At 45.3% G+C, this 8,537-nt stretch overlaps 1 pseudogene; it reads left to right on the top strand.

Annotated features, from left to right (window-relative positions):
- Positions 1-2,565: 2,565 nt before the first annotated feature.
- Positions 2,566-3,778, top strand: LOC141955646 (uncharacterized; annotated as a pseudogene).
- The last annotated feature ends 4,759 nt before the right edge of the window (positions 3,779-8,537 follow it).

Genomic DNA, 8,537 nt, shown 5'->3' with positions numbered 1-8,537 from the left:
CAGTGCTGAGCTGAGCTGAGCTGAGCTGAGCCGCCCATGTCAGTTTGGCTTTTAGGTGTTGAATGTCCCACAGCTGCGCAGGGCTGACACTCCCCCAGGGTTGGGGCAAAAAACACCCTTTCCTAGGATGAAGGTCTATAGTAAGCGATCTCAGCTTTTCCAAAGCATATTTTTTAATAAATGACCGAGATTAACAGAGAAAAGCCACATGCCAGTACCTAAGTGGAGGTGTGATTTGGAGCCACCTTCTGACAGCTGCCAGTACCTGCAACAGACAGCTACCTGCATTCAAGCACAGGATCAAACTTCCTTTATCGTAGTAGTAGTTTCAAATAACAGCCTTTGGAAGGCTGACGATAAACCGCAGTTCTGTGGAAATCAACAGCTTTAGAGGCCACTCTGTTCTGCGTGTGCTGCCCTCCCTGGGCAGCCCCCTGGTTTGGCGAGGCCTCAGGCAGGCGCCGGCGGACCCGCCCGCCGCCAGCCGCGGCCCGGCCCCTCACCCCGGCTACTGCCTGCCGAGGCGGCGGGGCGCCAGGACGAGCACCGGGGCGCCAGGAGGAGCACCGGGGCGCTGTGCACCCGCCGGTTAAGCCTCCCAAGGGACGGGCGTGCTCTCCGCAACCCAGCGGCCCTCGGCTCCCACCTGACCAGCGATGGCTCGGAGCTACCGCTCCTTTTCTGCCGATGTGAGGTACTTGCTCCGACAGCCTCTTCACTTGTCACTCCGGCTCCGCTCGCTTTCTGGTCAATTCCTGATGCTAAGGCAAACTGACGACACAACTTCCAGATGATCATCTCCTAGATATTTAGCTCAAAGAAGAAAAGATAAATAACTCTAACTCTAAATTTCTAACCCTCATTCAAGAATGTCTGACTGAAGATAGCGTTTTTTTGTGAGACTCTGGATTTTTAAGGGACTGTTTTGAGTCTAGTCTGTCTCACATTGCTGCTTTGCAACTACCATATCCTGGCCTCAGCATCCTGTTTCTGTGAAGTAGTACGCCTTGAAGGAGACAAATAGTCCCGGACAAAACCACGACATCCGCCCAAGGCTGGAACAGCAGCAGCCTTGGTAGTGCCCACCAAGCTACGCTTGTGTGCGAGCAGGGTAGGTGGTGCGAGAGAGCAGGTGGCAAGAAGAGGCTGAAGGCATCGTAGGTTAACTCCTGCCAGCATGACCACCGTAAATACTTGGGCATGCCCGCACGGAGGACCACAGGGCGGCACATATTGCAACAAGCCCCATGGAAATGGGCGGACTAAATCATGGGGACCGGGACTATAAAAGAATGGACTGTATACTCCTCTCAAAAGATTATTGTTGCCTGTTGCTCGATGCTTGATAACGTATGCCTGAGACTTTGGCGGAGCAAGGAGGACGGACCATCATCATCGGCACCGAGACCAAGCTGACAGAACATCGCTGGATCCCCGGTCATGGTGGTGGTAATTAGCTGCATTGCTATTGTTCTCTTCCATAGGGATTCTGACTTTTTCCTTTCTTTTCCTCTCTGTCCTATCGTTCTTATCAGTTGTTATAGAAGATACAGTTCATAAGGTTGTACAGCATCTGACCTCTTTTGTGTCTTAATCTCGCTCTTGGGATCGTTTAAGAACCCTCCCCGATATCAGATCAGAACATTTTAAATTGGCGTCACAGACAGCATCCCTTGAGATGAGAGTGCTGTACTACCTTGCTGTGTTGGATGCAAACCTCTCAGGACGAAATAGCCCCCTTTGTGTTACATTAAGGTGTGACCTCCTGAGAGTGAATGGTGGAGACTGGACAGTGATATTGCATTTGTGCTTGGGTAAGGTGTGGCCTCCTGAGAGTGAAAAGGGGAAGCTTGTGTACCAAGGTGTGGCCCTCTCAGGACAAAAACCCCTTTGAGTTGCTTCTGTGTGAGATTCAGATCTGGTCTCCTGGTAGAGAATAGGGGAAATTTGACATTAAGGTGTGACCGTCTCAGGACAATAAACCCCTTTGAACTAGGAAAAGGAAAAAGAATGACCACCCAGAAGGCAACCAATGCTTGAGATGATGTGCCCTCAGGGGCTGAAGGAATAGATAAATTATATGATCTTCTGGAGGCGCACTGATCCCATCCCTCAGTCCAGCAGCGAGACTGGGTGAAAAACCACTGGTTTCAACCACAGATGTTGTGGATCAGATAAGGGTATTGCTGAAGGAAGCTAAGGTTAAGAAGGGAAAAGAAAAAGCTATAATTTGTGCTAGGAGCGAGCCTGGCAGCTGCGGTGGAAGAGAGAAAGAAGTCTAGTCAAGCTGATGCTGTAATAGACTCTCTGCAGATAGTCATACAGACCCTGCAGAACCAGTGGCGAGACACCAAATAATTGCTAGAAGAAGAAAGGAATCAAAATATAATATTGAAAAATGAGTTGTGAGAACACCTTTTGGTGGAGATAGATACACTGGCAGAGGCAGAAGTGAAGCTTTTGGAGAAGGGGATACGGCAAATCTATCCCCAAGGAGATTTGCAGAAGGCAAAAGAAACTGTATAGAGTCTCCCCCATATGTATCCACTGATTAAAACAGAGTAGATGTACAAGGACGATAGTGATAACCGTCCTCATGTCATTACCAACGAAGTCCCGTTTACAGCAATCGAACTGGCAAAACGGAAAAAAGATTTTGCAAGGACTGCAAAAGAATCAGAGACAGAGTATGTGTGGAGAGTGTCTCTGTCACGAGGGGACAGAATTTTGTTGTCAGAGAAAGAAGCAGAAGGATATTGGGGTCCAGGTGTGTTTCTAACTACTGTCGAATGCTGAGCCCCGTGGTCATTGACTCAGAGAGTTGCATACTGGGCCGGAGGGCTGAACCCCTTAGAGAGGGGAGAGCCCCTTGCCATAACGGACACAGTGGATCAGTTAGTGGGAAGTGTGCAGAAGGCAGCCTGTCTCCAGATGATGTATGATCAGGAGCTCAAGCCCAACCAAGGCTCCCCGATGATGATGCCTGTGGACCCAGAGAGGATGACTCCCCTGATACAAGGACTCCCTGACTACCTGAAACCCACTGGCATTCAATTGCAAGGGAAGATTCAAAACACTCCTAATGGAGAAAGAACAATGGCCGCTCTGGAGGGGATAGTGACCCCTGACCATCGACTGCCAGGAGGAAAGTATGAACATAGGGAGACGTAGCCCAGGAATTGATTAACTTTAGGAGAAAATATGATGGATCGTCCCAAAGAACTGAAACCAGGGTCATACGGGCTGCAGAGCAAATTAGTGGACAACAATCATCCATGAGGAAGGGACAAGACTTGGAATCTCCTCGCGGTCAGAGTTCTGGGAGAGAGGCACCTAACTCGACAAGGCCTGTGCTTCAGAAAGGCATTCCCCAGGACCTGATGGACGGACTCCTGACCCAAAAATTAGAATGACTTGTGCAGAACTGGCGAATGTCGCTGTACAAGGTCTCCAGGACCTTGAGGAGGATGACAAGGTCAGTCACCTCCTGCCTAGCCTGGAGGACAGCTTGCAGGTGGCAAACCTCCACCCCCCACAATCTATCCCATTTCCCAGGACAACCTGTCTTGGTCGAACTCCTCACAGTGGACAAAGTGCCACTGGTGTTGGACACACCCTTTAATAAATACACCTGGAAGGCAAAAGATGTCTGTGGAAAAACTCATAAGATTCACACTAGATGGATTGTTCCCTCTTTCTAACCAGAGAAGCAAATTTGTTCTTTTGTTTCACTTTCAGGAGGAAGCAGGCGACACAGATGCACCCACAGAAGAAGTGAAGCAGACGCAGATCTTAGTGTAATTTGGTTAGGATGTGTATGCTATTTATTACAGTATTCTGTCCATTTACCTATGAGAATGAAGGGAAACCAATTCCCCCATCTTCCCGCAACCCATATGACCCCTTTGAGGATAACGATTTTGTTTTGTTATCAAGAACTGTAAGCCAAACCTTTAATCTAAATCACTGTCGGGTCTGTGGAGGATAGCCAAGCCTATCAAGCTGGCCGTGGGTCTCTGCACCCCTCACCCCAGCATAAATTGTAAGCAATTATAGCAAAACTAGTAATATACCACCTGGGATGATAGTGGAACATGGCCAATTCAATTTCCTACTATGGAAAGCAGGTGTCAATGGACACTCACACATAAATTGGTTAACAAAGTCATGTTTCTAATTGTTGTTTGGAAATAGACGATGCAGGTGAAGTAGTCCTTCAACTGACCACAGACATTAGGAAACTGGCCCATGTCCCTGTTCAAACATGGAATGGCTGGAGTGGTGATTTATGGTCTTGGTTACCCGGAGCACCATGGGTAAAGCGGCATTTATTTTATCTTATACGTGCATTTGCTGCCTTGATGGTTTTGCCCTGTATTATTCCTTGCTTTGTTCAGTTAATCCAACATGCAATTTACATCTACTGCCTCACCTGATGGTGTAAAACAGATTTGTGTTGTTCGCCAATCAAAGTCTGCCACTGTATCAATCATTTAAACCTTTATATATATATATATATATATATATATATATATAATTTTGCTCTTAGGATCGTTTAAGAACCCTCCCTGATATCAGATCGGGACACCCCTCTTGCTTGCCAAGGCTCAGTGCCATCCTGGGGAGGCCTCACTCTCCCTTTCTGACCTTTTCCTTTGCTATCTGCTCATTGACTCACACTAAACACATTCAAACGCTTCCTCTGATGGAAGAAGCAAGGACACTCTGGGCAAAACCCAGCTCAGAAATGATCAAAGAGTCATCCATCCTCCCAAGGTCAAGCAAACCAAAGTTTAAATGCTCTTCTTTTGCACGCATACTGTTGCATCAGTTTATGCTGGGAAAGATGGCAGCAAAGTCTGTGTTTCTGCCAGTAGCAACTTGCAGTAAATCAAAGCAAAACAGGCACAGATACCACAGGTTACTAAACTCTTCATCTGACTTTGTTTTAGCTTGAGGCAGGTGATGTGTCTGACTCTAAAGCATCTTGAATTTCCTCGTGGGGGAAAATATCAAATCACTCTTAGTGATAACCAGTGGACATTTTCACCTCCTAAAGTTTTTTTACAGTGGTTCTTAAGAATTGTTTTTGTTGAAATGTGGTGGAAAATGGGCAAAAGAGACTTTTCCAGCCTCTCCCCTGGACTGCATGCTGTTAAGCAAAATGGGCAGGAAAGAGCCTTCAGTGTAATGTAGCCTTAAGAGCTGAGGATACTGAGGGATGAACATAAAAAGCAGAAGTCCCTCCACAGCAAGTACACACTAAGCTGGTTGACTCCGAGAGAAGAGAGGCAACAGTAAGCTGGATTCACTTTTATCTGAAGCATCATCTTCCAAGAGACCAGAAGAAGTGCAAACTATGATCCCACCTTGCAACACAACAGGGGCCTCTCTAAATTCTGGCTTTGCTCAATGATTCAGTTTAATCTGAGCAGTGAAAACCCACAGGGAAGCAAGAAAGGAGGGAGGGAGGGAGGGAGGGGTTAAGAACCAGGCTGTAATTTATCCTGCAAAACAGAACGCGGAAGGCTGGGGGAGAAGGTTCTGGCTGTATGGCACAACAGCAAAGCAGGCGTGTCAGTGTACTGCAGTGTTTGAGTTACTATCCTGATGAGAGGAAGCTTGCACCTGAAGGGAAGCTGCTGTCTGAAAAACACAACCTGTCTGGAACAGAGTCACTGAGTTCATAACATCAATATTGAGTCAGCACCTATGGATTGTTTCCAAAGCTCATTATTTCAGAGAACTGCTGTATATGTGAGTGAAACTCATTACCTGGGAGGCTTGTGATATTTTCTAGTTGCTGACAAAATGTGGGCATTGCTTGGCTACCTTAATTAATGCACGATTACAAACTGAAATGTATTATTTGTATTTAGAAAAGTATTTTGTTGCTGGAGCTGCAGCCACTGAAATCCATCTTTCAGGGAATCCATCAAAGGCCAAGCAGCCTCATCCAACATGGCAATTAAAAATATTTTTCCCTGTTGAAGCAAAGAACTTAACCTCAGTGCTCTAGCAAGAGACCAGGACCAGGTTTGAAACTGCTACAGCAATACTGCACCTTACCCAGAGTCTGCTCCATGGTTGTGGTCCTCCACACTGCAGGGCCCCATTTTACTGGTAAAATGACACCAGCTTCCCCTATGACTTTCAAACAACCTCATGAGTAACACTTTATATATGCCAATCTCTTTTCTGCAACAGCCTGTATAATCTATCACATCCTTTATATGAAGCCAGTCTAAATATTTTACTGTAGGTACCAACAGCAACACTTTAGGGTGCCCTTGGGAGTCACAGGGATATCTTGGAGGTAAAGCTGAATTTGTGCGTGGATTATCCAGAACTGTCCTATTGTGGCCCGTATCCTTGCACTCCTGAGCAGTAACCACTGGTGAGTGGTGAGGATGAAAACATTTCAGATATCAAGCTGTTTTTTTGGTGGTTTTTTTTTTTTTTTTTTTCAGCTTTTTGCTATGAACAGACCCAACATATGCCCCCAGCCACAGAGCCCCAAGGAAGCTGTAACAGGACAGATGAGCAGAAAATGGAAAAGAGATAGGAAGAGGTGATGAATTTGCCCAAGGGCACTCACCAACCTGGCAGCAAAGTTGAGTAGAGCAGAAGTGTCATCAGCCAGAGGGCTGAGTTAGCATCACTAAAGGTGAGATGTATTGGTCCTAATTTGGTTATCTGAACCCATGTTGAGCTAGGCTATCTGTACAGGCAATGGAGAGAATCAGGCAGCTCAGAAAGCAATTAATCTCCTCTTAGTACAGGTACTTTAGGTAGGCCAGATGGTTCACTTGATGCTTCTGGGTAGAATAAAGCTGAAATTTCCTCCCAACACCTTAAATCAGCAGTGTAATCAAAGCTGAATCAAATCGAAATCTTGACCTTCTGGAATAAACAAGGAATGCGGTTTGAAAAATGTGCCTTGCTTTGAAAACAACATTTTAACTTTTTGGAAAGGTCACATAGCTGCACCTGCAACTCTGCCAGAGGGAGGTGAGCAGGTTGGCAAAACCAGCCTTGTGATTTGGGTTTGTGTCACAGTTTTAATTATGAGTTAGTGAAGTGCTAAGGCTTGGACAACTGGCCCAAGCCAGAGTTGACCTATAGATGTATCCTGTACATTTTATAACTGAAAACCATTGTGCCAGTAGGTATTGTACCAAGTTATAACAACCCACTTATGCTGATGTAAAAAGTGCTAAAGCATTGAAGTACTGCAGCCTGAACAACAGGCCCCAAGCTGAAGCTGCTAACTTAGTGTGTAGTCATTAATAAAGTATGTAAACTCACTAGTGAGAGGCGCAGCTTAGACAAAATATAGTCGGTAGTGAGGAGAGAATGTTTCCAACTTTCCTTTCTCAGCCTTGTTCAAGGCTGAGAACCCAGGTATTTGGCCTTGTTAGAAACTCCCTTGTTTTCCCCCCCGAGCCCTGGCCAGGCTTTGAGTGGAATCCAACAGGAGAATGAAACCAGAAATTTTCCGCTCAAAACAAAGGTGCCAGCTCTTCTGGCCTGTCGATCCCTGGTATATAAGGCTGGGCCCGTTTGCAGCGACTTTGGCAGCCTCACCTACGGGTGGACGCACCGTGTAGGATTTCCCACTTGCCGGGACAGGCTCTGCAAACCCTCGCTGTGACCGGGGCTCCCCAGCGACTGCGGATCTGGATGATGATAATATATGCAAGCGGTGATGTATTTTTCTTCATCCCCATGATTTAATGCATTACCCTGTCTTTTGCTGTTTGCTGCTTTAAGACCACTATCCTGCTTTTTCTTACTGCATGTTTTCTGTATTACACTGTTATCACTAGTAAAATACGCCTGCTCTTTTCGCTTTGGTATCTGAGTTTAATTGGTATCCTTAATCAGCAAAACAGTTAGGAATTTTTCAGTGAATGGTTTGAGAAATAGCTTCAAAAGAGCACAAGTAATTGGCAGGACTGGAGAAACAGGAAAGGCTTTTTTATTTTTTTTCTGATGTCTTCTCCAAATTTTTTGATTTGAACATTTTTCACTGGAAATAGAAATTTTACTTTGTGCTCAAGCGTTTGAATAAAAAAAGAAAGGTTTTTCTAATTTTCCTGCTGAATGCAGTACACTACATTAAATGATTTTACTTTTGCTGATGTTCTGTATTTGTGCGGAATAGCACAAATAGAGCAATAGAGCAAATAGTGCAGCAATAGAGCACTGTCTCGGACAATGATGATAACAACAACCATGCATCAACAATAATCACAAAAACAGGTCAAAGATTTATTTTCCCTTCAGCTATCCTATAATTATTCCGTTCAGTTTGCCAGAAGTATCTCCTTTTCCTTGAGAAATTTCAACTTCTCATGAAAGCATTAGGAGTTTTTAGTTTGGAGTTTTGTTTGTGCTGGATTTTTAAATTTTTTTTTTTAAACCTGTCAGGATTTAGGAGAAAACTAAAATAAAAAAGATCAAAGTTCTTTGTTCAATGACAATGTCCAACTGCAAATCACAAATAGCCCATGGAAGTGAGGTCTAGTGATTAA

Source organism: Athene noctua, unplaced genomic scaffold (genome assembly GCF_965140245.1).
Source record: "Athene noctua unplaced genomic scaffold, bAthNoc1.hap1.1 HAP1_HAP1_scaffold_368, whole genome shotgun sequence".
Classification (NCBI taxonomy): Eukaryota; Metazoa; Chordata; class Aves; order Strigiformes; family Strigidae; genus Athene; species Athene noctua.
The sequence above is the reverse complement of the archived record's forward strand: the minus strand, read 5'-3'. Positions and strand labels throughout refer to the sequence as shown.